The 22,679-nt window shown below is 37.5% G+C and overlaps 1 protein-coding gene across 15 annotated transcripts in view; it reads right to left on the bottom strand.

The window, feature by feature from the left end:
• Nucleotides 1-22,679, bottom strand: part of KDM4C (lysine demethylase 4C) — a 459,829-nt gene that overhangs the window by 145,480 nt on the left and 291,670 nt on the right. The gene's annotated exons all lie outside the window — the stretch shown is intronic.

Here is a 22,679-nt window from a genome sequence, read left to right as displayed (position 1 = left end):
TCAAAATAATACTCCCAGAGGGTCAAATCTCTTAAACATGTATAACTGTTAACATGAAAGAGGCAGAGATCTACTCCACAAAAATACCACTTTACAAAATTTTATAGAAGGCCAGAAAAATACAGAAAGATATAACAGGTTAAGAGAAAAAATTCCTAATGCCTATAACCGAGGACAGTATATGAGAACAAGTGACAGCAATCACAGCTACATCTAGTACTTAACATCTACAGCTGTGACACATTCTAAAACTCCTCACCACTAGCTGTCATAGTCTAACAAATAGATACTGTGGAGCAATGTCCTCAAGTCCCAAGGCACAGGTGCTTCTGTGAACCAGTGTGCTCCAGCCCCTTGCCTGTTGACTTACCTGTTTTACAAAAGTCAAAATAGATTTGCTGAGCTGAAAAAATAAGAAGAGCTAAATGAGGCTGAAAAGAACTCAAAAGACATCAAATGCCAACTGAGATGAAAGGGGATGTTCCTGCTTCCATGTTGGTGGTGGTGGCGGTATTATTATTATCATCATTACTATTATTAACAATGGAAAATGCTTAGTACTTAACCAGGCAGTATCTGAAAACAAAAGGTAAGAACCTTAGCCTATGTTTGCAGTGAAGTAATCTGCCACTAAACATACACTACTTCCATCTCAGTCTCCCTACAATACAGAATAGAAGACTTCCTATGAAGACTTAGATTTGACAAATTAAAGATGGGAGTAGAAAATGTGACCAGGAATTTGAAATACCATTAAGTCCTTAACTCATAGGCTAATATCTCCCACATACATACTAAAAATGGGATCTAAACAAAAAGAAATATTTTGGGTTTGAATAGCTATTGCCTCTTCCTGATATTTATCATATCACTTGCTTTATTATAAAAGGTTGAAACACACAAGATAGATGACGCTCCTATCCCTTTGGTTGGTCATAAGTTAATGTAAGGAGTTCTCAAAATATTTTTAGGGATAGAGTAAATACTATTTAATTCCTAAAAGCCTAACAACAAAAAAGAAGTAAAGGAGGGCAATTCCTAACAAGAGAGCCAGAGAGCAGGAGGGTGTGAGCAAGCCGTGGCAAGACTTGACCTAGGATAGCCTGATTCAAATTGAGCTTTTCTCAAACTTTCTCAACAGACCTTGGAGAGAATACTGCTCTACAGATGTCCTTCCCCAAAGATGAGGCTGTACTCTGGCCCAATAAGTATTCATTTGGTTTGGATAATCTCTGGGCCAGAATACATAGTGAACACCGTAACTACGTAATCCCATCAATTAAAAATATCATGGTGGGGCGCCTGGGGGGCTCAGGTGGTTGAGTGACTGCCTTCGGCTCAGGTCATGATCCCGGAGTCCTGCGATCGAGTCCCACATCGGGCTCCCGGCTCAGTGCTTCTCCCTTTGACCCTCTCCCCTCTCATGCTGTTTTTTTCTCTCTCTCTCTCTCTCAAATAAATAAATAAATAAAATCTTAAAAAAAAAAAAAAAAGCATGGCAGCAACACTATGCAGCACCAAGTAGAGGGAACTGTTAGTCCAGAGACCTACCTTTAAATTCAAACCCTTTGATTCAGAAGGCCTATGGCTTTGGGTAAAACTCATTCTCACATAATGAGAATGCCTTTCTCACCTACTTCAGAGTTTTTTTTTTTTCTCTTTTTAATATTAAAATGAAATAGTAAATGTAAAACTTTTTAAAATCTAAAGTGCTGGAGTTCTTTGTAAAGTCCAAAGTGACATATAATTGTATATATTATTGTGTAAAATCCATCCAATCATCTTATTTGATCTGTTTATCAGTTAAATGCTGTAATACTTTATGAGGAGGAATAGAGTGCATTTAATCACAAGTACATGGTGATTATTCACATTTTAATTTAGCTTTAAAAATCAAAAACCTTGGCACATTCTTGAAAGTAAATATTCTTTCTTCTTGAAATTTCTTCATTGCACCCTCCATCTCCAAGAACTCTTGCTTACCAAATTGACCCATGGCATGTTCAAGGATAGACTCATCTGGCTATTGTTTTTTCTAGATTTATAACATTCATTTAACTATAAATCTCAATTCCAAGGGAACCAAGAATGTTGGGGGGAGGAGGGAGTCCCTCTGGGATAATCTAAAAACTTTCATCATCTCATTATTTCAAATGAAAACTCTCCCTTTCAGCATCTATTCCTGTTCCTGGTTCCATTTTAGTAAACCTTCATCTACTTACTTTAAAAAAAAATACTTCCACTTCCAATATACAGAAGAGGAAAAATGTTTTTTCCATTGCAGCTTTTAAATGTTCTGACATTTGGCATCACTATGCCTAGGAATTTCCTCTCTTCCTCCCTTCAACTACAGTTGACTAATGAACCTTTAATGCGTCACTGTACTTTCATTAGAACATAATTATCTCACAACATGATGTATTTTAAAACATGCCATGCAATAAAAATAGATTCTTACATTTTTTAAACATCAAATTAGTTCAGGGTGCCTGGGTGGCTCAGTTAAGTGTCCAACTCTTGCTTTCAGCTCAGGTCATGATCTCAAGGTTGTGAGATCCAGCCCGCATCAGGCTCCATGTTGGACATGGAGCCTCCTTAAGATTCTCTCTGCCCCTCCCCAACCCTTCTCTCCCCTTCTCTAAATAAATAAATATCACATTAATTCTCACAACATCCTCATAAAAGAAAAGGGCCAGGGTAGATACTATCAAACATAAAAAGACACGAACACTGTAGGTATTTAATGAATACCAATAATTTTATTACTAAAATTATATCTTTTTTCTACCAGCATACCAACAATCAGAAAATTGTGCACAGTTCTGACTCTCATCCTGAATGCCAGTTCGCTGTAGATTCAGGAGAGAGTGAGGCAAATGAAAAATCCCTTGGTGTAAGCGCATCAAAGTTTGGGAAATCTGTGAAAACATTACCAGCAGTTACTGTATTCCTAACAAGAATAAAAGAAGGGCTAGTAGTGTACCAGCAGATCTAAGTAAGGTCTGTGGACTCCCAGAGACATGCAGCACAATTTCACAAAGTCTGTATAGTCAAAAATACTTTCATAATAACATGAAGACATTATTTGCCTATGTCATCCTGGCAACAATTTTATTAAATTTGTGATAAACATGGGATATATGCATAAAGTACTTCTGCTGCACAAAAGTTCAATAGTTGTTTTGGGGAAAAGTGCATGTGCAATTAGTTGAACTGCAAGTTGAATAAGATGTCTCTTTCATGGAACACCATTTTTACTTCAAAGAATGATTAACACACAAACTAGAGTAAGTAAGATTTGGGTCTGGTAGGAATTTTCATGAAAGTAAACAGAAGAAGTCTGTCAGTTTAATAAAAAAAAAAACTATTCAGAGTATTTGTTGACAGTGGTAAATTCAAGTTTATCAGTCAAAATTAGAATTCTGGATAATATGTATCCACTATTGTAACCTTGACAACTTCCCAATACTTAAAGCTGTTTCTGATGGGACTGATGGTGATAATATCCAATATAATTTTTAAATATTATATAAAGAGACCTATACAACTCAGATATGTTTACCAATGCATTATGTTCCAAAATCATGCATGTGTAAAAGAGTCACTCAAAGTGAAGACAAACCAGTGAATCCTTAGCTTAATAGAGTACAAAGAGTTCGTTGACGTGATTTCAGATTCCACATTGCAACTAATCTTTAAAAAACTAACACATGCCAACTTTTGGTGTAGTGTCAAAGAAGAATATCCATAATTATCTGAAAAGGCTATTAAAACATTATACCCCTTCCAAGCACATATCTGTGTGAAGCTGGACTTTCTTCATATACTTCAACCAGAACATAATGCAGCAGATTGAACACAGAAACAGATGTAAGAATCCAATTATTTTCATTAAATCTAATATTAAACACCTTTGCAAAAAAAATTGTGAAACAATGCCACTCCTCTTTTTGTTTTTTATAATTTGGGGATATTTTTATTTTTTATGAAAATAAATATAACTATGAATTTATTATTGCTACTTTTAAATGAATTAATACGTTTAAATTTTTTCCTGTTTTAACTTCAAGCAAATAAGTATTGAAAGGTGAACCCATGGGAAGGAAGGGAAAAAGGAAGGGAAAGAACATGATAAGATTAAATGAAATCTCTTTGGGGTCCTCAAAACATTTAAGGGCATGGGGGTCCTGAGAGCAAAAAGGTTGAGAATCATTAACATAAACATGACTATATAATATTCATCAAAAATATTAGTATCACAGTTACTGTTGAACAAATACAGCCCTAATAAAAGTAGTGCAGATTCTGTTCTCACAGCCAGGCAAGAATTTCATAAGCTATTTTCCTTAACAATTTGTGATCCTTAAACAAAAGGAAAACAAGTCAATACTGGAAGAAGGCATACTTTCCTCTCAGTTCCTTCATTAAGATCTACAAGGTTTGTTAGCTATAGTAGAAAACAAATTATATGCCATCAGAACTTCATTTTCTTTTTTCTTGGTGAGTCTCTTACTTCATGAAATCAATCTAAACTCACAAAAATGTTCCCGTTACTCTGTAGTGAGTAAAATACAGTTAAAAACACACAGTAGTTCCTTAAATTTACATAAGCTCTTATACAGAATTCACAGAAGCAGGTAATAACACAGCTCTAGACACCATGTTCTCAGGAACTTTGTCCTGAGTAAGGAAATGTAAGCAATGGCTTAGGTGGCATCCTATGAAGGATGGCCAGCTCCCAAACAACCACTACTATGATGGGGGGATGGGGAAAATACATACTACCTTGGATAAATATACTGAAGTCACCTGTTGAAAATGTTACTGCCATAACAGAAGCACCTTGAACAGCTGCTCTGAAATTTTTCAGTTGCCACAACACTAAAAAAATAAGGTGTATTACCTTATAAAAGAACTTGCCTATAGGCAAAATACCAGCTCCTAGATCATGCACACAATACACTAAGATAGTTATTTTTAACAGCATTAAAAATATTCTCTCTGGTAGGAGTTGCAATAACTTATACCAGACAAAATACACTTTAAAATAAAGACTGTAACAAGAGACAAAGAAGAACATTATACCATAATAAAGGGGACAATCCAACAAGAAGATAAAAGAGTTGTAAAAATTTATGTACCCAACATGGCAGCACCCAAATACATGAAACAGTTAATAACAAACACAAAGGAAATGATAATAAACAATAATAGTAGGGGACTTTAACACCCCATTTACAACAATGGACAGATCATCTAAACAGAAAATCAACAAGGAAACAATGGCTTTGGATGACACACTGGACCAGATGGATTTAACAGACATATTCAGAACATTCCATCCTAAAACAGCAGAATACACATTCTTTTCAAGTGCACATGGCACATTCGCCAGAATATATCACATTTTAGGCTACAAAACAAATCTCAACAAATTCAAAAAGACTGAAGTCATACCACATATCTTTTCTGATCACAGTGCTATAAAAACAGAAATCAACCACAACAGGGGCGCCTGGGTGGCTCAGTTGGTTAAGCGGCTGCCTTCGGCTCAGGTCATGATCCCAGGGTCCTGGGATCGAGCCCCGCATTGGGGTCCCTACTCAGCGGAGAGCCTGCTTCTCCCTCTCCCTCTGCCTGCCTCTCTGCCTACTTGTTCTCTCTCTCTATCTCTCTGTCAAATAAATAAATAAAATCTAAAAAAAAAAAAAAAAGAAATCAACCACAATAAAAAATCTGGAACGACCACAAATATATAGAGGTTAAGTTAACCAGATAATAAAAGGAGAAATAAAACAGTACATGCAAACAAATTAAACTGAAAACATAAACATTTGTGATGCAACAAAAGCAGTTCTAAGGGGGATGTTTATAGCAATACAGACCTGCCTCAAAAAACAAAAAAAAAAAATTTCAAATAAACTACCTAACCTTACACCCAAAGGACCTAGAAAAAGAATAACAAACAAAACCTAAAACCAGCAGCAGGAAAGATATAATAAAGATTAGAGTGGAAATAAATGATATAGAAACTAAAAATACAGTAGAACAGATCAATGAAACCAGGAGCTGGTTTGTTAAAAAAAAAAATCAATAAAATTGATAAACTTCTAACCAGACTTATCAAGAAAAAAAGAGAGAGGAGCCAAATAAAGAAAATCACAAATGAGAGGGGAAAAATAACAATCAACACCACAGAAATACAATTAGAAGAGAATATTATGAAAAACTATGCCAACAAATTGGACAACCCAGAAGAAATGGATAAATTCCTAAAAACATATAAACTATCAACACTGGAATGGAAGAAATAGAAAATTTGAACAGACCAATTACCAGCAAAGAAACTGAATCAGTAGCCAAAAAAACTCCCAACAACAAAAGTCTAGGACCAGTGGCTTCACAGCAAAATTCTACCAAACGTTTATTTTTTTTAAAGATTTTTATTTATTTATTTGACAGAGAGAGACAGAGAGAGAGAGGGAACACAAGCAGGGGGAGTGGGAGAGGGAGAAGCAGGCTTCCCGTGGAGCAGGGAGCCTGATGTGGGGCTCGATCCCAGGACCCTGGTATCATGACCTGAGCCGAAGGCAGATGCTTAATGACTGAACCACCCAGGTGCCCATCTACCAAAGATTTAAAGAACAGTTAAGATGGGTAAGGAGGGCACGTGTGGTGATGAGCACTGAGTGCTATGCACAACTAATGAATTGTTGAACACTACATCAAAAACTCATGATGTACTATATGTTGGCTAACTAAACATAATAAAAAAAATAAAGAACAGTTAATATCTATTCTTCTCAAAGAATTCCAAAAATAGAAGAGGAAGGAAAACTTCCAAATTCAATCTATGAGGCCAGCATTACCCTCATACCCAAACCAGATAAAGACACCAGAAAAAAAGAGAACTATAGGCCAATATCTCTGATGAATATGGACGCAAAAGTCTCCAACAAAACACTAGCAAACAAGATCCAACAATACATTTAAAAAACCATTCACCACGATCCAGTGGGATTTATTCCTGGGTTGCAAGGGTGGTTCAATATTCACAAATCAACCAACGTGATACACCACATCAATAAGAGAAAGAATAAGAACCATATGATCATTTCAACAGACACAGGAAAAAGCATTTGACAAAGTACAACATCCATTCATGAAAAAACCCTCAACAAAGTAGGCTTAAAGGGAACATACCTCAACAATATAAAGGCCATCTATAAAAAACCCACAACTAACATCATTCTCAATGGGGAAAAATGGAAAGCCTTTTCCCTAAGGTCAAGAACAAGACAAGGATGTCCAGTCTCACCACTTTTATTCAACATAGTACTGGAAGTTCTAGCCATAGCAATCAGATAACAAAAGAAATAAGTAAACAAAAGGCATCCAAATTGGCAAGGAAGACATCAAACTTTCACTATTGGCTGATGATATGATATTCTATATAGAAAGCCCAAAAGACTTCACCAAAAAACTTTTAGAACTGATGAATAAATTCTGTAGAGTCAGAGGATACAAAATCAACATACAGAAATCTGTTGCATTTCTATACACCAATAATGAAGCAGCAGAAAGAAAAATTAAGAAAACAATGCCATTTACAATTACACCAAAAATAATTAGATACCTAGGAATAAACCTAACCAAAAAGGTGAAAAACCTGTACTCTGAAAACTATAAAACATTGAGGAAAGAAATTGAAGATGACACAAAGAAATGGAAGGATATCTCATGCTTATGGATTGGAAGAACAAATACTGTTAAATTGTCTATACTACCCAAAGCAATATACACACTTAATGCAATCCCTATCAAAATACTAACAGCATTTTTCACAGACCTAGAACAAACAATCCTAAAATGTGTATGAAACCACAAAAGACCTCAAATGGCCAATCTTGAAAAAGACAATGAAAGAAAGAAGGAAAGAAAGAAAAAGAAAGAAAGAAAGAAAGAAAGAAAGAAAGAAAGAAAGAAAGAAAGAAAGAAAAGAAAGAAAGAAAGAAAGAAAGAAAGAAAAGAAAGAAAGAAAGAAAGAAAGAAAAGAAAGAAGAAAAGAAAAGAAAAAGGAAAAGCAAAGCAAAGCTGGAGGCATCACAATTCTAAATTTCACATTATATTACAAAGTTGTAGTAATCAAAACAGTATGGTGCTGGCACAAAATTAGATACAGAGATCAACAAAACAGAATAAAACCCAGAAATAAACCCACCATTATATAGTCAATTAATGTTGGACAAAGCGGGAAAGAATATCCAATGGGAAAAAGACAGTCTCTTCAACAAATGGTGCTGGGAGAACTGGACAGCAACATGAAAAAGAATGAAACTGGACCATTTACTCACACCATACACAAAAATAAATTGAAAATGGATTAAATTCTTAAATGTGAAATCTGAAATCATAAAATCCTAGACTAGAGCACAGGTAGTAATTTCTCTGACATCAGCCATAGCAACCTATTTCTAGATAGGTCACCTAAGGAAAGGGAAACAAAAGCAAAAATTAACTATTGGTACAACGCCAATAGTTTTCCTGCACAGCAAAGGAAATAATCAACAAAACTAAAAGGTAACCTATAGAATGGGGAAAGATATCTGCAAATGACATATCTGATAAAGGATTAGTACCCAAAATATATAAAGAACATATAAAACTCAACAAAAAACACAAATATGCCAGCTTTAAAAAAAAAATGGGCAGAAGACATGAACAGACATTTCTCTAAAGAAGACATCCAGATGGCCAACAGACACATGAAAGGATGTTCATAATCACTACCATCAGGGAAATGCAATCAAAACTACAATGAGATATCTCACACTTGTCAGAATGGCTAAAATAAAAAACACAAACAGCGAGGATGTGAAGAAAAAGGAACCCTCATGTACTATTGGTGAGAATGCAAATTGGTCCAGCCACTCTGGAAAACAATAAGGGGGCTCCTCAAAAAGTTAAAAATAGAACTACCCTATGATCCAGCAATCACACTACTAGGTATTTACCCAAAGAATACAAAACTACTGATTCAAAGGGCACATGCATCCCGATGTTTATAGCAGCATTATCAACAATAGCCATATAATGGGAAGAGCACAAATGTCCATCATCTGATGAATGGATATGTGGTATATATACACAATGGACTATTACTCAGCCATTAAAACGAATGAAATCTTGCCATTTGCAAAAACGTGGATGGAGCTAGAGCGTATTATGCTAAGCAAAATGAGTCAGAGAAAGGCAAATACCATACGATTTCACTCATATGTGGAATTTAAGAAACAAAGAAGCAAAAGGAAAAAAAAAAAGAGCAGGAGAGGCAAACCAAGAAACAGACTCTTAAGTATAGAGAAGAAGGAGGATGCGTGAAATGAGTGATAGGGATAAAGGAGTGCACTTGTTATAATGAGCACCCGGTGATGTATGGAATTGTTGAATTACTATACTGTACACCTGAAACTAATATAATAATGGTATGTTAACTGGAATTAAAATAAAAACTTACAAAATTAAAAATTAGGGGCACCTGGCTGGCTCAGTCAGTAGACATGAGAATCTTGATCTTGGGGTCATGAGTTCGAGCCCCATGTTGGGTATAGGGATTACTTAAGGTATTTTTTAAAAATTAAAAATCAAAAAATGAAAAAAAAAATGTTTCTGACTTATACCTAAGAAACCAAACTTTGCCTCTACTTCTGAATTTCTGGCAGAAATAAAAGCTCTTGGAGAAAGGTAGTAGAAATAGATATGCACACAGAACCCAAGAACAGTGGTCAATAAGAATTAAGAGGCAAACCAACACTATTTGATTTACATATGTGACAGCACTAAGAGGCAACCATACTTTTGCCACTTAGATAAAATCACAATAAGTGGCCCCTCATAGGCAGCCTGCTTACAACTCACCTCATCCTTCATCAATGTAGCTTAAATGCATCTCCAAAATAATCCTCCGTGTTTGCTATTCAAATCATACTTGCTGTAATATTGCGATATAAAAAGAAACATATTTGGTCTTTGATCCAGTTCCTGGCAGAGAGCTTCTAAAACCCTAGGAATTTCCTGAATGATATGGGTGAGAAGAGCATCACTGGGTGAAATACTTGGTCACAGCCCCTAGGTTCCCGATACAAGAGATTCTAATCTTAGAAGCTTCTGGAATCTTAGAATTGATAAAAGTATCTTTTGCATGTTAATAAGATGATTGACTGGTAGCTGGGGGCCCCTAGATAGCTCCAGGATGAGGGCAGGTTACCAAAAAGCCCAAGGCAAGATTAGAGGGTTGGCACTTCAGCCCCACCTCTGACTTCAATGGAGTGGACAGGGGCTGAAGATTGAGTAAAACTGCCAATTGATGATGATTTATTCAACCATGTGGATAATCGAGCCCTCATAAGAGCTGTACATGCAAAATGGACTAAGTTACGAAATAAAAGAACTGAAACCATAAAAATCCTAAGAAGAGAGCACAGGCAGTAATTTCTCTGACACTGGCCACAGCAACATTTTTCTAGATAGGTGAGGCAAGGGAAACAAAAGCAAAAATTAACGGTTGGAACCACATCAAAATAAAAAGCTTCTCCACAGCAAAAGAAACAAACAACAAAACTAAGAGACAACTTATGGAATGAAAGAAGTTATTTGCAAATGACACATCCAATAAAGAGTTAGTATCCAAATGGAACTGGAGGGTGTTATGCTGAGCAAAATAAGTCAATCAGAGAAAGACATGTATCATATGACCTCACTGATATGAGGAATTCTTAATCTCAGGAAACAAACTGAGGATTGCTGGAGTGGAGGGTGGGGTGGGAGGGATGGGGTGGCTGGGTGATAGACACTGGTAAGGGTATGTGCTATGGTGAGCGCTGTGAATTGTGCAAGACTGTTGAATCACAGACCTGTACCTCTGAAACAAATAATGCAATATATGTTAAGAAAAAAAAAAAAGAAGATAGCAGGAGGGGAAGAATGAAGGGGGGGAAATCAGAGGGGGAGATGAACCATGAGAGACAATGGACTCTGAAAAACAAACTGAGGGTTCTAGAGGGGAGAGGGGTGGGAGGCTGGTTTAGCCTGGTGATGGGTATTGAGGAGGGCACGTTCTGCATGGAGCACTGGGTCTTATGCACAAACAATGAATCATGTAACACTACATCAAAAACTAATGATGTAATGTATGGTGATTAACATAACAATAAAAAATTAAAAAAAAAAAGAGTTAGTATCCAAAATATATAAAGAACTTATAAAACTCTAAAAAAAAGAACTTATAAAACTCAAAACCCATTACACAAATAATCCAATTAAAAATTGGGCAGAACACACAGACAGACATTTCTCCAAGGAAGACATCCAGATGGCCAAGAGACACATGAAAAGATTATCAACATTATCCTCATCAGGGAAATACAAATAAAAAGTACAATGAGCTGTCACCTCACACCTGCCAGAATGGCTAAAATCAAAAACACAAGAGGGGGAAAAGATGGCAGAGGAGTAGGGGACCCTATTCCAACTGGTCCCCGGAATTGAGCTGGATATCTACCAGACCACTCTGAACATCCACAACATCAGCCTCAGATGTAAGAAGACAGATCTGTATCTCTACAAACAGAATATTGCAGGCGGTTGGTTCCAAGGTACAAAGCAGGGAGCCGTGATTCTCCGGGCAGATATCGGAGGATAAACAGCAGTGGGAGGGAGCCTGGCCATGGGGATCCTACACCGCCAGTGATCGACAGCCTCCTGCGCTAGGGACTGGGCACAGACTCACACACGGGTAGTGGTGGGGAAAGGACTTTAGGGCAGCCCGCCTGACAGAAACCCAGAGCGGTGGGGCCGGGTGTGCAAACTGGGGGCAGCTGGCGGTTTCTCTTCTGCTCTGACTCTCGGAAGAGACACAGAAAGCCGCTAGGGAACGCCGCCAGAGAACAAAAGCCCAAAAAAACCAGTTTCCACTGAGCCCATCACCCTCCACAGGGGGCAGGGCAACTCTGCCCAAACAGGGTTGCCTGAGTAACAGCACGGCAGGCCTCTCCCCCAGAAGATAGACTGGGAGAACAAGAGGCCTAAGGTCCCTATAAAACAGGTGCATCTTGCTTGGGTTGTGGTCAATAATTTGGACTCTATATATTCCCTCAACCACCCCTCAACAGAATGACTAGGAGAAGGTACTCCCAAAATAGGAAAGACTCAGAGATTATGACTTATGCCAAAGATCTACAGATGGATGCAGATATAACCAAGATGTCAGAGATGGAATTCAGGCTAGCAACTGTGAAGACAATAGCTAGAATGGAGAAATCGATTAATGGCAACAGAGAGTCTCTAAGGGCAGAAATGAAAGCTGAATTAGCAGAATTTAAAAATGCTATCAATGAGATCCAATCTAATCTAGATAATCTAACAGCTAGGGTAAATGAGGCAGAAGAACGAATTAGTGACCTGGAAGACAATTTAATAGATAAAAAGGGAAAAGAGGAGGCGAGGGAAAAACAACTCAGAATCCATGAAAATAGAATCAGAGAAAAAAGTGACACCATGAAACGTTCCAATGTCAGAATTATTGGAATCCCGGAGGGGGTGGAGAGAGAGAGCGGACTACAAGATATATTTGAGCAAATCGTAGGCTGAGAACTTCCCTAATCTGGGGAATGAAACAAACATTCGTGTCCTAGAGGCAGAGAGGACCCCTCCCAAGATCAAGGAAAACAGGCCAATGCCCTGGCATGTAATAGTAAAACTCGCAAATCTTAGAACCAAGGAAACCATCTTAAGGGCAGGTAGTGGGAAGAGATTCTTTATGTACAGAGGGAGGAAAATCAGAATAACGTCAGACCTATCCACAGAGACCTAGAAAGCCAGAAAGGGCTGGCAAGACATATTCAGGGTACTAAATGAGAAGAACATGCAGCCAAGAATATTTTATCCAGCAAGGCTGTCATCTAGAATGGATAGAGAGATGCAGAGCTTCCAAGACAGGCAGAAACTGAAAGAATATGTGACCACTAAGCCAGTCCTGCAAGAAATATTAAGGGGGGTTCTATAAAAGGAGAAAGACCCCAAGACTGATATAAAACAGAAATTTACAGGGACAATCTATAAAAAGAAGGTCTTCACAGGCAACATGATGACAATAAGTTCATATCTTTTAATAATCACTCTCAACCTGAACAGCCTAAATGCTCCCATAAAACGGCACTGGGCTGCATATTGGATAAAAAGACAGGACCCATCCATATGCTGTCTACAAGAGACTCATTTTGAACCTAAAGATACATCCAGACTAAAAGTGAAGGGATGGAGATCTATCTTCCATGCCAGCAGACCTCAAAAGAAAGCTGGGGTAGCAATTCTTATATCAGACAAATTAGATTTTAAACTAAAGACTGTAGTTAGAGACACAGAAGAACACTATATCATTCTTAAAGGATATATCCAACAAGAAGATCTAACAATTGTAAATATCTACGCCCCCAACATGAGAGCAGCCATCTACATAAGCCAACTGTTAGCCAAAATAAAGAGTCATATTGATAACAATACATTAATTGTAGGAGACCTCAATACTCCACTCTCAGCAATAGACAGATCATCTAAGCAGAAAATCAACAAAGAAACAAGAGCTTTGAATGACACACTGGACCAGATGGACTTTATAGATACATACAGAACATTCCACCCTAAAACAACAGAATACTCATTCTTCTCGAACCCACATGGAAGTTTCTCCAGAATAGATCACATACTGGGTCACAAATCAGGTCTCAACCAATAACAAAAGATTGAGATTATTCCCTGCATCTTCTCAGACCATAATGCTTTAAAACTGGCACTCAATCACAAGAAAAAATTTGGAAGAAATTCAAACAATTGGAAGCTAAAGACCACTCTACTCAAGAATGCTTGGGTCAACCAGGAAATCAAAGAAAAACTTAAACAGTTCATGGAAACCAATGAGAAAGAAAACACATCAGTCCAAAACCTATGGGATACTGCAAAGGTGGTCGTAAGGGGGAAATACATAGGCATCCAAGCCTCACTCAAAAAAATAGAAAAATCCCAAATTCACCAACTAAGTTAACACCTTAAATAACTAGAGAAAAGGCAACAAATGATGCCTAAGCCACGCATTAGAAGAGAAATAATTAAGATTAGAGCAGAGATCAATGAATTAGAAACCAGAAACACAGTAGATCAGATCAACGAAACTAGAAGCTGGTTCTTTGAAAGAATTAATAAGATCGATAAGCCACTGGCCAGACTTATCCAAAAGAAAAGAGAAAGGACCCAAATTAATAAAATGATGAATGAAAGGAGAAAGATCACGACTAACACCAAGGAAATAGAAATAATTATTAGAAATTATTATCAACAACTATATGCCAATAAACTGAGCAATCTGGATGAAATGGAGGCCTTTCTGGAAACCTATAAGCTGCCAAGACTAAAACAGGAAGAAACTGACAACCTGAATAGGCCAATAATCAGAACGAGATTGAAGCAGTGATCAAAAACATCCCAAAAAACAAGACTCCAGGGCCTGATGGATTCCCTGAGGAATTCTACCAAACATTCAAAGAAGAAATAATACCTTTTGTCCTGAAGCTGTTTTGAAAAATAGAAACAAGGAAAGCTTCCAGACTCATTCTATGAGGCCAGCATTACCATAATTCTCAAACCAGGCAAAGACCCCATCAAAAAAGAGACTTTCGGGGCACCTGGGTGGCTCAGTTGGTTAAGCAACTGCCTTCAGCTCAGGTCATGATCCTGGAGTCCCGGGATCGAGTCCCGCATCGGGCTCCCTGCTCGGCAGGGAGTCTGCTTCTCCCTCTGATCCTCCCCCTCTCATGCTCTCTGTCTCCCATTCTATCTCTCAGATAAATAAATAAAAAATCTTTAAAAAAAAAAAAAGAGACTTTCAGACTGATATCCCTGATGAATATGGATTCCAAAATCCTCAACAAAATCCTAGCTAATAGGATCCAACAATACATTAAAAGGATCATCCAACCACAACCAAGTGGGATTTATCCCTGGGATGCAAGGGTGGTTCAACATTCGCAAGTCAATCAATGTGATAGAACACATTAATAAGAGGAGGGAGGAGAATCATATGGTCCTCTCAATTGATGCAGAAAAAGCATTTGACAAAATACAGCATCCTTTCCTGAGTAAAACTCTTCAGAGTATAGGGATAGAGGGAACATTCCTCAAGTTCAGAAAATCTGTCTACGAAAAACCCACAGGGAATATCATCCTCATGGGAAAAAGCTGAGAGCCTTTCCCTTAAGATCAGGAACACGTCAAGGATGCCCACTCTTGTCATTATTGTTCAACATAGTACTAGAAGTCCTAGCAACAGCAATCAGACAACAAAAAGAAATAAAAGGTATTCAAATTGGCAAAGAAGAAGTCAAACTCTCTCGCTTCACAGATGACATGATACTTTATGTGGAAAACCCAAAAGACTCCACCCCCAAATTACTAGAACTCATATAGCAATTCAGTAATGTGGCAGGATGCAAAATCAATGCACAGAAATCCGTTGCTTTCTTATACACTAACAATGCAACTGTAGAAAGAGAAATTAGGGAAAGAATTCCATTTACAATAGCACCAAAAACCATAAGATGTCTCAGAATAAACCTAATCAAAGAGGTAAAGAATCTATACTCTAGGAACTACAGAACACTCAGGAAAGAAATCAAAGAATCCACAAAAAGATGGAAAAAATATTCCATGCTCATGGATTGGAAGAATAAACATTGTTAAAATGTCTATGCTACCCACAGCAATCTATACCTTCAATGCCATCCCGATCAAAGTTCCAATGACATTTTTCAAAGTGCTGGAACAAACAATCATAAAATTTGTATGGAATCAGAAAAGACCCCAAATCTCCAAGGAAATGTTGAAAAAGAAAACCAAAGTTGGCGCCATCATGTTGCCCGATTTCAAGCTATATTACAAAGCAGTGATCACCAAGACAGCATGGTACTGGCACAAAAACAGACATATAGACCAATGGAACAGAATAGAGAGCCCGGATATGGACCCTCGAGTCTATGGTCAAATAATCTTTTGACAAAGCAGGAAAAAATATGCAATGGAAAAAAGACAGTCTCTTCAATAAATGGTGCTGGGAAAATTGGACAGCCACATGCAGAAGAATGAAACTCAACCATTCTCTAACCCCATACACAAAGATAAACTCAAAATGGATGAAAGACCTCAATGTGAGACAGGAATCCATCAAAATCCTAGAGGAGAACATAGGCAATAACCTTTTGACATTGGCCACAGCAACTTCTTTCAAGATATATCTCCAAAAGCTAGTGAAACAAAAGCAAAAATGAACTTTTGGGACTTCATCAAGATAAAAAGCTTCTGCACAGCAAAGGAAACAGTCAACAAAACAAAGAGGAAACCCACAGAATGGGAGAAGATATTTGCAAGTGACACTACAGACAAAGCACTGATTTCCAAAATCTATAAAGAACTTCTCAACCTCAACACCCCAAAAACAAATAATCAAGTCAAAAAATGGGCAGAAGACATGAACAGACACTTCTCCAAAGAAGACCTACAAATGGCTAACAGACACATGAAAAAATGTTCATCATCATTAGCCATCAGGGAAATTCAAATCAAAACCACATTGAGATACCACCTTACACCAGTCAGAATGGCAAAAATGGGCAGGGCAAGAAACAACAAATGTTGGGGAGGTTGTGGAGAAAGGGGAACCCTCTTACACTATTGATGGGAATGCAAGTTGGTACAGCCACTTTGGAAAACAGTGTGGAGGTGCCTCAGAAAATTAAAAATAGAACTACCCTATGACCCAGCAATTGCACTCCTGGGTATTTACCCCAAAGACACAGATGTAGTGAAAAGAAGGGCCATATGCACCCCAATGTTCATAGCAGCAATGTCAGCAATAGCCAAACTGGAAAAAGCTGAGATGCCCTTCAACAGATGAATGGATAAAGAAGATGTGGTCCATATATACAATGGAATATTACTCAGCCATCAGAAAGGATGAATACCCAACTTTTACATCAACATGGATGGGACTGGAGGAGGTTATGCTAAGTGAAATAAGTCAAGCAGAGAAAGTCAATTATCATATGGTTTCACTTATTTGTGGAACATAAGGAATAGCATGGAGGACATTAGAAGGAAGGGAAAAATGAAGGGGGGGAATCGGAGGGAGAGACGAACCATGAGAGACTATGGACTCTGAGAAACAAACTGAGGGTTCTGGAGGGGAGGGAGGTGGGGGGATGGGTTAGCCTGGTGATGGGTATTAAGGAGGGCACATTTTGCATGGAGCACTGGGTGTTATATGCAAACAATGAATCATGATCTCCACATCAAAAACTAATGATGTAATGTATAGTGACTAACATAATAAAGTAAAATAAATGTAAAGTGTTTTCCTGAGTTCTGTGAACCATTCCAGCAAATGATCAAACCTGAGAAGGGAGTTGTAGGATCCCCCAGACTTTATAGCACATTGATCAGGAGTAAAGACTAGCAATCGGTGTCTAAAGTGGAGGTATCCTGTGTCACTGAGCTCTTAATTTGTGGGGACTGTGCTAACTCTGGAGAAATGAACAAAATTGTCAGAAATGAACAAAATTGTAGGACACCCAATGGTGTCTAAGGAGTTAAGGAAAAGGCTGCATTGGGAAAAATAACCCACACATCTGCTGTCAGAAGTATTCACACTTGGAGTACTGGCCCTCTCCTCAGGACCATAAACTATGTTGTTTTTCAAATATCGAATCCAGTCACAAAGGGATAACTAGAATTGTGTCTTGTCAGTATGTAACTATAAAGTCTGAGGGCCAGTAGCACATGTGATGCTGACCCAATGACTCCACAGCAGTCAGAAAGGGATTGCATGGAAGAGACTCAATCCTACTGAGTATTATAAAGTCGGGAGCTCAGGAAATCCTAAATACTCTGGTTCTGAAAAAAAAAAAAAAAAAAAGTCAGGCTTCCCGCAACTCACTTGAGAATCTTAAGATATTCATAGACTCTTTTTAACATTTCTACTTACACTCATTTGGGTATGCTCCATTATTCAGAGAGCAGCTTTTCTTTCAAATTAATAAAACTTCCCAAGGTGTAGTAGGGGCCACTGAGAAGTGATCTTAGGGATTATTACAGATATACACTTTCAATTTTAATGATTAAGTATTTATTTTTGGTTACTTTCTATATAAAAAAATTTACATTGCTTTTCATACAAACATTGCTTTTCATAACTAAAAAACAGGTTTATATAAGTAAAGAATGAAACAAAATGTAATATTTAAAAATATTAGTTCAAGTGAACATAAGATTAAGTCTATGGCAAATATTATACAGCTAAACAATGTAATAAATTAGGTAAGAAATGTAACAGACCCCTGACTTTGTGGTCTAGACCAATGGTTATGCAACTGTTCTGAAGGAAACATGGATACAAGAATGGAGCTTCAATCCAACTCGAATAGAGTAACTTAAAATAATGTTTCATTCATGCAATCTGTGTTGTCTTAAAGTTTGGTTGTAATTCTAAACCTGTTTGTTCATTTGCAAAATGAGCATAAGATTTTCTAAATTACAAGGTTTTCCAACAGGTTATATGAGATACCAGCCACAATGCTGCTCCCCATTACTATGTAGGACCTAGGTCTTCAACAGATGATGATGGTTCCTTCCCCTCTAGGTCTCCAGCATTAACCTGTGGGGTTTGTAGCATAATCTTGGCAAACATCATCCAGAAAATTTTCATCCAGAAAATTACCTGAAATATATGCCCTAAATATTAAACTTTTAACATGACAAGACAAATTGGAATAAGAACAGCTAACCTACATAGGTACCCAATTACCTCTTATTATATAAACATTTCTATCAAAAGATCCATATTTTCAGAGAAAAAAAAGCCTTTATTCTCCCATTCATTCAAAAACATCATTAAATATTATTTATGATAATAAAAAGATTAATGTCCTTTAAAAAAGTACCCCCCAAAAGTGCTCACTTAGAAATATATAAATAAATTATGGCATGACCATATTATGCCATCATTAGAAAGGATGTTTTGTGGGGTTTTTTGTTTTTAAGTAGGCTCCATGCCTAGAGTGGGGCCCAACACAGGGCTTGAACTCACAGCCCTGAGATTAAGATCTGAGCTGAGATCAAGAGTCAGACTCTTAACCCAATGAGCCACCCAGGCACCCCTAGAAAGGATGAAGAGCATTACTGAAATATAGTAAATATGAATACATATATAACATAATATTGAGTGAATATGAATACTGCATTAATAAATTTAAAATACAGATACAAAACTATATGATGTCAATTCTATAAAATATATTTAAAAGTCTGGAATAAAGGAAAGGGGATTTGTAAGTTTCTGTAGTTACAAAAATATGCAATCTTTAAAGTTAAAAAAAACCCTGCAGTCAAAATAATGTTAGGTGGCTCCTATGAATTGGGGAAAACTGTTTAAAAGCAGATGTATGTCAGATTTATTTCACTCCTCAGTACAGTCTTTTCAAACAAATTTTGCTTACTAAGTGCAAGTAGATTTCTTAACAGAAAAACATTTGGGCCATTGTTGAAGGGCTGTTGCCAGGACTTACTGATGGAACCCAAAAGATGGGAAAGCCATCTACTCTACTACAGTATGATTTTCCCCTTACAATCAGCACAAGCAGTTTGCTGGTGGGGCTACGTTCCAGTGATGTGTTTTGGCTGGTTGAGCATTACTCTCTGCTATGAAGAGCACAGCAGCATCTGTTATCTTTCAGGTACTTGAGCAAAATCTCAGTCCTGGGATGCATTATATATGGTGTCAAATGTCCTGGAAGAAACTGTGGGGGAGGAGGAAGAGGGAAGAGGAGCAAGGGCATAAATGAACTACTCAGACAAACAAATTCAAACTTGTGAACTATTGTTCCTATACAGACTACTTAATAATCTGCATACAAACCGAATTTTAATGTTTTATGAATTGCTGAGTTTCAAAGGTTTGTAAAGGTGTGTTCAAAAGTACAAAAAAGAAAGAATTATAGGACATTAAGGTATGGTTTTACTGGGAAGTATTGACATTGAGGAGAAATTAAATTATGTATCCCCTAAAATGCTAATGTAATAATGGATAACAGAGAATTCTGTTTTAGTTCTAACGCACTTTTTTTTTAAAGATTTATTTATTTATTTATTTATTTGAGAGAGAGAGAGAGAGAGAGAGAGTGAACAGGGGGAAGGGCAGGGGGAAAGGGAGAGAAATTCAAGCAGACTCCTCGCTGAGCACAGAGCCTGACACATGGCTTGATCCGAAGACCCTGAGATCATGACCTGAGCTGAAACCAAGAGTCAGATGCTTAACTAAATGAGCCACACGGGCACCCCAGTTCTAAAGCACTTCTTAAACTAAATGGATAGACATAGTCTTATTCTTTATACATAACAATAGCAGAGATGTCAAAAACATTTCAAAAGGATGCATTCCAACTCGTTCAATATACTATTTTAAACAACAGAAATAGGGCATCTGGGTGGAGCAGTCAGTTGAGCATTTGATTCTTGGTTTCAGCTCAAGTCATGGTCTCAGGGTCATGGGATCATGTGCCCTGTGCTCGGTGTGCAGTCTGCTTGAGATGCTCTCTCTGTCTCTCCCTCTGCCTCTCCCCGCCCTGGATTCTTTCAAATAAATAAATCTTAAAAAAAAAAAAAAAAAAGAAAGAAAGAAAGAAACATCCCAAAGTATACTCCTTCAAAATTCCTATTACACAAAAATGTCCTGATACTTATAGTACCTCTGGGGAGGTGGGCTGCACGGAGAACTGTGGCATTACCAATGTTACTTAAACCCATTAAAGAATGTTAGCTCATATGTACACATTCTTACAATACACATGTACAGCAACAGGGACTACTCAACAGAGATGGCCGGTTCTTAGACATTTATATGTGTTCACTTCAGCTTCTTTTATCAGGACTGGGGCTGTTTTGGGGGGTTCCTAATGTGATAAAGTAAAAAGAATATAAATTTGGAAGCTAGATTTAAAGCTTGTTATCTACCAACTACAAGCCTTGTGGCCCTGGACAAGTGAAATAAAGTCTCTGAGCTCAGTTTCCTCAACAGGAATAATGACAATAATACCATCTACCTTCCAGAATAGTAAATAACAATTACTAATAATGTATACAATAGGAAGAAAGCAGCATGGTCAATTCTCACACTGTGGTAGGGATGGGGAGAAGAAAATTCCTGAAGGAAAGCTGGCCTATCTTTGGAAAACTAGCTGACAATATGGTAGCAAAAGGAGCATATTCTGAGCATCAAATCAAAGACAGGTCAAAGAGTGAGCATATGAAACTCACAGTGTGCTAGGCAATAGGACAGATGCTGAAAATTAGAAGTAAAAATAAACAGTCCTTTGCCTTCAAAGAGTTCAAAAGTTCCCAGGGGAGAAACCTCCAGTTTCCTAAACTATTTCATTATCAGCATCTATAATACAAAGTCAAAAACTGGCTGAACAAGATCTCTAAGCAAAGGACCACTAGCATGTTACAATTCACATGCCAAAAAAAGTTCCCCTTAGCTAACAGTCAGCCCTGGTCATCTATGTAAAGGAAGCAGGATCCTGAGACATTTTGCCCAAAGCCCTGACAGGGGAGTTGCTTGGCGTTTTAAACAGAACAGCTGCAAAGGAGACAGACAAGAACTTTATATGGAGCAGCCATGATGCCAACGACTAGGGGAACAAGGGCACGGACTATGTGAGAGAAGGCACAGAAGTAAGAAGAGGACGTGCTGGCAAATGTTTATTCTGCCTTTCCACATCCAAAGCCATCCGGTAGTCCTGTCAGCTATACTTCTTGCTGCTCATCAAACAAGCCACACTCAGTCCCTCTGGGGGGCCTTTGCACTCACTGTTCTCTCCCAAGAACATTCTTACCCCAGATCCTTGGCAAACTGACTTACAAACATTATACAGTATATTTCCTCAAGAAAAGACATTAACAACTATGGAAATATTTGAGTAATATTCAAACATGTTCACATATTATAGCAAACCTTTTCTCCTTAAGTTTCAATTCCTTCTATTAGCACTGCAAAAATCGCTGCATGGTTCAATCTTGAAAATGTTTCCCCAAAACAAAACACAAGCAATAAAACAATGGAATATTGGTATAGAATTTAGATATCCCTTTGATACATATTAAAAAAGTAGTCACCTCATCATTTTCCTAAAACTGGGAAACTAAGATGCAGAGAAAAGGAAAAAAACAAAAAAATCCACAACTCTATACAGAATTGAAATGATAATCATTATTATCATTCCTAATCCTATCAGATTCCTAATCATTCACTCTCTGGGAGCCTTACACATGTCACTTAAGCAACCACCCCCCAAACCGCAACAGGGAAAAGTCCCCTCCTAAAATCCAGGACAATAGTCCCCAAATATCAACCTGCAGAATACTGCCAGCTCAGGACTAAGTTTTCAATAGTCAGGTACAAAACAAAGAAAATGAAGGCCATCAAGTAATCATAAAATTAAATTTTAAAATCTATGTAAACTTCGCACACTTATTCTTGATCTTCATAGTTAGTTTCACAACCAAACAAAACATGGAAATAAAAA

Source organism: Mirounga angustirostris, unplaced genomic scaffold (assembly GCF_029215605.1).
Source record: "Mirounga angustirostris isolate CCGP_5_RB_7025 unplaced genomic scaffold, mMirAng1.0.hap1 SCAF_15, whole genome shotgun sequence".
Classification (NCBI taxonomy): Eukaryota; Metazoa; Chordata; class Mammalia; order Carnivora; family Phocidae; genus Mirounga; species Mirounga angustirostris.
Note: the sequence above shows the minus strand (reverse complement) of the source record. Positions and strands in the feature narration are given on the sequence as shown.